Genomic DNA, 7978 nt, shown 5'->3' on the forward strand with positions numbered 1-7978 from the left:
TGGTGAAATGTAAAATTGTGTAGCCACTTTGGAAAACAGTTTGATGGTTTCTCAAACAGTTAAACATGGAATTGCGATATGATCCAAAAACTCCACTCTTACCTAGGTGTATACCCAAGAGAATTGGAAATATATTTCCACATACAATTTTTACATCAACATTCAAATCGGCATTATTCATAACAGCAAAAAAGTGGAAACAACTCAAAAGCCCATCAACCCATAAATAGATAAACAAAATATGGCATATCCACACAATAAAAATGACCATCAATAAAAAGGAATAAGATACTTTGAAAATTAATAAACAGAAACTTCACTTAAAATGGAGTGAGGAAGCTAGAGAACTCTCATGCATATGTTGCTCAACTGACCCCAGTAAGAAGAGATGGAGCTTGCATCTCTGACAGGAAGTGATACTACTTCCTCCTTGCCCAGTTATAGCTCAGCCAATGGGAGGCTGCCATAACTCAGCCTATGAAAAGTCACTATACTTCGAATTTTCAGTGACCTCCAATGAACTCTTCATTTACAACAGCCCCTGCCAAGTCCATAAAAGAGCAGTTCTTGAAAGAGCGATTTGGGGGATCGTTTCATAAACTACATAATTGTCTAACCAATGTACTGTATACTTGAAACTAATAAAATAAAATTTTTAAAAATTACTGTGATAGTAAAAAAAAAAGAGAGGGAGCAGTTTTCTCCTTTGTTTCCCTGGATTTGCATATTGCCTGTCTTTGAACCACATGTCCCAAATTGCCATTCTTTGTTTTCCCAAAATAAATCCATTTTTTTCTGGAGATATAGCTGGCTATTTGTTAAAGATCCACAGTACTGATAAACGCGACAACATGGATGAACCTTGAAAATATTATGCTAAGTGAAAGGAGTCAGTCACAAAGACCACATGTTGTATGATTTCGTTTAAATGAAATATCCAGAATAGGCAAACCCATAGAGATAGAAAGGAGATTGGAGGCGGCCTAGGCCTTGTGAGGAGAGAGGAAAATAGAGAATGACTGTTAATGGGTACAAGTTTCTTTGGGGGTTGATGAAAATGTTCCCAAATTAGATCATGGTAATGATTGCACAATTCTATGAATATACCAAAAACCAATGAATCGTACTCTTTAAAATGGTATGTTATCTATATCTTAATAAGGCTATGATTAAAAAAAAAAAAAGCAATGAATGAGAAAGGAAGGAGGAGAGAGAGCCACATGTACCTGGGTGAGCTGCCTCCCAGCAAAGTTGAGGAGCTAGTGAGTTATCTCCTGTCTCCGGTTCCCTTCCCCTGCATTCACCTCCCTCTTATGTGGCTCTCATCCAGTTCTGAGGGCCTCAGAGTCACCTGCAGAAAAAGCCACCTGCAAAACTCATCTCAGAATTCTTTCTTCTCTTTGATCTTCCCTTTGCTTATGGCTGTGGGGATCCAATACCTTGCTCAGGCTACATCCCGCTGCTACGAGTTTATAGTCATATGAAAATGACAGCAGCCTTTGGCCCTGCTAAACTCATGTGAATTTGCTTCCCCTGGATAGAGAGTGACCCCGCAAGAATCTGACCGGGCACAGGGGGCCTGGCACAAAGGGAGAAGGCAACCTCTGCATTGTGAGAATGAGCCCATTTTATAGACGTGAGGAAAGTAAGGCCCAGCAAAGAGCAGGGATCTCAGATCCCCTCTCTCTATCCTCTTTCCCCAGCACATGCTGGGACCTCTCCAGTTAGAGGCGAAGGCGATTGAGCTGCAGAACCAGACTTTCTGTGGAGCTCTTGCCAAATACATATCAAGAGCTTTAGAAGGGTTGACATCCTCCGACCTAGTAGTGTCCCGTTTAGAGCCGACGTTCGGAAACATGGTTATCAGATGGGAAAGGGGTAGGGTGGATGAAAGAGGTGAAGGGATTAAAAAGTACAAATTGGTAGTTACAAAATGTCATGGTGATATATAAAGTATAGGGAATAGATTTAATAATATTGTAATAACTATGTATAGTATCAGGTGGATACTAGACTTATAGGGAGATCACTTTGTAAGTTATATAAATGTCTAATCACTAAGTTATGTTGAGCAATGTACCCCCACTCCCCCTCTCCAGCCCCTGACCCTTGATCCTGTTTTGTTTCCTTCATAACAATTACAATGAACCGATATTTGTCAAACCAACAGATGACTTTAACAGTGGTCCTCTTTAGATGGGATTACCCATGATATTAGTTTACTCTAAAATTTTCTATACCTTCCAGGTTTTTACAGTGAGGATGTTTTATTTTTATATTTGGGGGAGGGAGTGTGTTTTAAAAAACAAAAATCAACTCAAGAAAAATCATTTTCTGTGAGTCAGTTAAATTGTATGTGCTCTCACTTTCCTAGGGGCAATATTATTAAAAAAATGTCCCCCCAAAAATACCTCCTGAAGGAAATTTTGAGAGACGGATTTATTAAAATTCAATTAATTAACCTACAAGTCCATACAGAGTGGCCACAAGTGGGCCTTCCACTAGGCACTGGTGGGTACAAGGCTGGACATACACTCGCACAAGAATCATTCCAGGTTCCGCAGGCCGTAAGCCCTGGATGCAAGTCAAAGAAAGTGCCCTGAGGACCCAGACTGGGATGTTGGCTCCACTGCAAGCCCTGTGCTGGCTTGGGGGCCCCGGCGCCCAGCCCAAGCATGCCCCAGGAGCACACACATAGGCTGGCCCTGCCAAAGCGATGCCCAGCGCTGTCACTCAGGAACGCAGCTGCTCGAGTTCCGTTCATGCTTCATCGGTGCCTGCTCCATGGATGTGCAGGAGCACATCAGGATAGCTCTGCCCTGGGTTTGAGGAGCGCCCTCCTCCATGAGCACCCACCGCCTGGAGGTTTTCTCCCAACCCAAAAACATCCAGGGCAGCAGCCTGGCTTATGAAACACAGGAGCCACTTATATAACCATGAGATCAAGAGAAAAAGTGCATTCATAGAGATGCACTCCCCCACACAAGCTCAGCCATATTTTTTTCAAGATGGAATTTTGGTTTCGCTTTTTTTGTGTTATAAAAGTCAACAATATTCACTGGCACTAAATTCCAACAAAAGAAAAATGTGTAAAATAGAAATTAAAAGTCCTCCTCAGTCCTACCCTCCAGAGTCTCCCACAGCTTGGATCATGTGCTAGCAACCTCTCCGCTTTGCCTATACAAACTTACAAACATGCACATACACGGGAACACATGCATACATGCACACACCTGCTTTTATTATTTTTGACAGAAATACCTGCTGTTTGACACATTATCTGCTGTTTTACACCTTGTTTTTACTCCATTAACAACGTATCACGACTTCCCACCACACCCTGGACTTTTCATTCTTTACCTGCTGCACCCCACTCAGCCTTATGGGGCATTCAACAAGGCATTGAACTCAGGCCCTAAGAGTCTCCCCAGTATTTTCCTCTGGAGAGTTCTCAGAACATGAAACAGGACTGCCTGAGGGTCCACTTAGAAATGCAGAGTCCTAGGCCCCACCCTGGATATTCTGGTTCAGAAGGTTAGATGTAGTGCCCAGGGATCTCTGTATTTAATAACTGCTCAGGTGGTTCTTATGATTTAGCTAGAGGACGGTCATATCTGATTGTTGGAACCACTGAGTTACATTTCCCCTAAGGCCCGTCCAATTTCTGTTCCCAAGAGTAAGCCCATTTCTGGGGAGGTTTGGTCTTCACACTGATCAGGTAAAATAATTGCTCAGGCCCCCACCAGTCCCTGCCCTCTGCTGTCATAGACATGTCTGCAGGTGGAGCTACCCTGAGGATCAGCTCCTGGACGCAGAGTTCCCAGTCAAAGGGCATGGGCATTGTGGGGGCCTTCATGTCCGAAGGTCCAGCTGGATGCCCAGGGCTGAACAGCGGGAGAGGCTGGACCTTGGCTCTGCCCTGTGCCTTAGCCAAGGTATACAGGCTTTGCGGGAGGCCAAGAAGGGGCTGTGGTGATGCCAGCCTGTCCTCTCCAGGGTACAGCAAGACACATGGGAAATGGCATGAAGGATCTGTGAGTATGTGTGCACTGGCATTTGTAACGGCTCCAGTAACCTGAGCTTCCTCACGCCTGGCTCAAGTGCAGCCATCTCTGGACCCTGAGGCAGAGAGGCAGGTAATGCCTGGCCTGCACTGCCAGCCTCCTGTACTGATGGCCTCTGCGCAGCACTGCTCGTTAGTCCAGGCATTTCCTTTCGAAATGTAACTCAGAATTCTACTGCTCTACATGACACTCCGGGCAGTCATTACCATTACAATCCATCAGCACTGTCAGTGACCAAAAGCCACCGCCCAGCAAGTACCACAATAACAGTGCTGGGTTGTCTGTCACCCCTTTGGCACTCCTATTCCCCACTCATGTCTCTTCTGGTTATCCTGGAGGTACCTTGGGAGCCAGCCGCGGAGACTCTCATATGGGGACATGCCCTGTCCTGGCTCCCCAAGTGTTCCCTTTTCCCCAGGCACAGCACGAGTCCTGGGGGACAGCTCAGACTCCAGCACGTGGCTCTGCTCTCATGTCACTGTGGCCTTTGCTGGTGCCTGATGCTGGCAGCACAACATCTGTGCCACTTCCTACCCTCCAACACAGCACCTTTGTGTCCCAACTCCTAGAAAGATAATGTCGACATAAAAAAACGTGCAAACCTGTAGATAATTTTTATAAGAGTTCATTTGAGCTCTGGGGAGCAAGATCTCAAATGTTCTGCAGAATAACAGTTTTGCAGCTTCTCTCATGTATTTTAAATTAAGGAGGGGATGTAAGGAAGGTTAGAGAAACAAGGTGGGGATTAGATTACAGAATAGTTAAAAAGATTATGTGCTCTCTTGAGGGTTAATACCCCCATTGAGGGGTATTCTGCTATTTCAAAGGTGTGTTAACCTAGATGCACAAGAACAATGGACAGGGCTGACTTAAAACCTTTCACTACAAAAGTTATAGGCCTGGGGCATGACTACCCACCATGACCTTCCCAGTTAGAAATTTATAATCAGATCACTCTGTGAGGTTCATTTCCATAGAATCCCCCCTTTTTTTTTCATCCACAGCTGGAATGGAGGGCACGGGTCTGTGAGGTTCCTTTCCATAGAATCCCCCCTTTTTTTTCATCCACAGCTGGAATGGAGGGCACGGGTCTGAGCAGCCCTCCCTGAGGTCCCCTGATGCCCTCCCTGAGGTCCCTGATGCTCATTCTCCTTGGTTGCAGCTCTGGCAGTTGCTGGCTATGTTGACTTCAGGCAAATCATGTAACATCATATTGTCATTCTACAGGCATCTTTTGAAGACCTACTATATATGAGACACAGTTGTAGTCCCTGGGTAAAGCCAGCCAGAGACAAGAGAACACATCCCTTCCTCCTGGAGCAGACATAAAGAATGCAGATTAGAGGAGAACACCGCAGAAGCTCAGAGAGGTGGTATGATGGGAAGGAGGGGCTGCTCTAGATTGTTGACTTAAGAAATGTCCAAACCTGTAGAGAATTTTTATTGTAAGAGTTTATTTGAGCCCAAACTGACAATAACTGCCAGGGATCAATATCTCAAATACTTCAGAGAGTAACAGTTTGCAGTTTCTTTTATGGATTCGAAATTAAGGAGAAAATTCAAGAAAGATTACATTAAGGCGGGAGAAAGCAAGGCAGGGATTGGATTACAAGATAATTAAGATTATGTGCTCTCTTGAGGGTAAATACCTCCTTTGGGAGGTATTGCTTCTGGCATTTCAAAGGTGTGTTAACCTAGATGCACAAGAGCAGTAGACAGGGCTGGCTTAAAACCTTTCACTAAAGAAGTTATAGGCCTGGGACGAGACTGGCCACCCTGACCTGCCCAGTCAGAAATTTATGATTTATGACAGCACCTCTTTTTCATCCATAAGATCCAGGCAATTTGAAGAAGTTCAAGAAGGGCATTACTGGCACAGAGATCAGCCCATGCAAAAGCCTCTGGGGGAGTGAGTTTAGTGTTTTTTAAAGAAAGCAAGAAGGCCAGTGTGGCTGCAATGGGGTGAGGAAAAGGGACACGAGTGGAGGGAAATGGGAGAGAGGTTTGAGGTCAGGGGGCAGAGCATGCTACAGTGGAGGGGCCTGATATTCTAAAGATGGAAGGAGATCAATGGGGGTTTAGCTGGGAAGGAATAGGGGATCTCTCCGGCAGCCATAGTGTGAATGGGAGGCCGAAAGAGGATGGAAGGAGGGGAGCAGAGGAGCAAGATGGCAGTTTGAAGCCAGGCAGAAAGCTGTGGCCAGCAGGAGCCAAGGTCTCCCTTCCAAGTGCCATGTGATTTATGAGGTACATATGGCTGAATAAAGACCCAGGACTTGGGGACAAGAGTACCACCTTGGACAAGCAAGGTATTGGCAACACCTCCAGCCAGCCCAGGATTCTGGTTCTGAAGCTGACCTTGGGGAAAGCCAAGAGCTCCTAAAAGATGACTGAAATCCATGGCGAACTGGGTCTCATTTACCCAGAACCCTGAGATGAGAAGCTAGAGCCAGGGGTCTCTAGTTGAAGAGGAATTTTCTTTCCATCACTACGGGGACCCCAAGAGCCACAGTGAATCCTGTGCCACCATCAGAGACGAAGGTGTGTTTAGAGGGGCAAGGATTAGTCAGTCACATTGGGCAGATGGGGAAATCAAGGTTCAGACTAAGAAACCACTGTTCTAAGAGCCTCAGTTCGAAGGCACAGAGCTTCCAAATAGTTTCAAGGTGTGTCCTCTTACTGACCATGAGCAGCCTGAGGACAGAGGTGGCATACCCCTGAGCTACCTCACTCTGATCCAGCCTGCAGCTCCGGCCAGCTTAGGGGCCAGCCTCAGTTGGCAGTCTTCTGTGGACTGGGCCAGCAGGTGCCAAGTGCTAGGGGATGTCACTCTGGGATCTGGCTGGGCATCTGGGAGCCAGACAGGTAGAGGAGCAGCAGAGGTGTACTTGGAGGTAGGGTGGGGAACTCATTCTCATCTAATCCATTGTCCCACATGATCCAAAGCTCTGAGTGTGGGCGATGCAAAGGAAACCGAGGGGATACAGGCAAAGCCTGGCTATTGGTTCCTCCCACAGTTCTCTCAGGGGCTCAGCATCAGACAGATCTGGTGCAGGCCCCTGCTCAGCCACTGCTTTGAGGTGCCCCCCTTTATCTCTTTAAGATGAAACTTCCTCCTGTGTAAGTGGTATTAACCGCATGGGTCATGTGGGATGGGTGGATTCCATAGACAGTGCCTGTGATGACTGTCCCCTCCCTATCCTCACTCTGGGGATCCCCATCCCCCTGGGAGACAGGGGGTCTGGTAACAGCAGAGGTGAGTGCTCCTGTCCCTACAGACCTGGGACCAAACCCAATAATTTCTCTAAGGGTCAGCAGTGTTATTAGGCCCTAATAACTTGTGAAGGGCCTGCCTCTAGTACTGAGTTAACATTAGCCGGTATTATCATTACTACACTATTATTCTTATTTTCATAACCCTCATCCCCCTTACAGGCCCCTAAAGCCCTAGGCTCACTCTCTTGGGGCTGGGGCTGGGGGACGAGGCTGTTCCGCTAGGGCAGAGCCTTACACCCGCCAGTCCTGTGACCTTGTTCACCTTGCCAGTCTCAATTTGCTCATCTGTATAATGGAATTCCAACGAAGCCTCCCCTCTCAATTCCACCCTGAGCTTTGTGGAGCAAGGAGACAGAGCACTCTGCAGTGAAGATGCAAGTCATCAGGCAAGCTCTGAGCCAAGCCTAAAACCTGGAGTTATTTTCATTTGGTGAATACTGCAGGGAAGTGCCGCCTGACTCACAGGAGCCTGGCAGCCTGTAGCTGCCACCCAAATGTCGGGTGAGGTGGAGGGGAGGTTAAGTGGGTGGACAGCATCAGGCTGGGTCCCAAAGCGCCGGGGCTAGCAGCAGCCTCAGTTTCCCAGTCGGAGAGCTGGGGCACCGGTTACTCCCGGGCCCGGGGGCGGGGCGGGGCGG

Source organism: Pteropus alecto, unplaced genomic scaffold (genome assembly GCF_000325575.1).
Source record: "Pteropus alecto unplaced genomic scaffold, ASM32557v1 scaffold75, whole genome shotgun sequence".
NCBI lineage: Eukaryota > Metazoa > Chordata > Mammalia > Chiroptera > Pteropodidae > Pteropus > Pteropus alecto.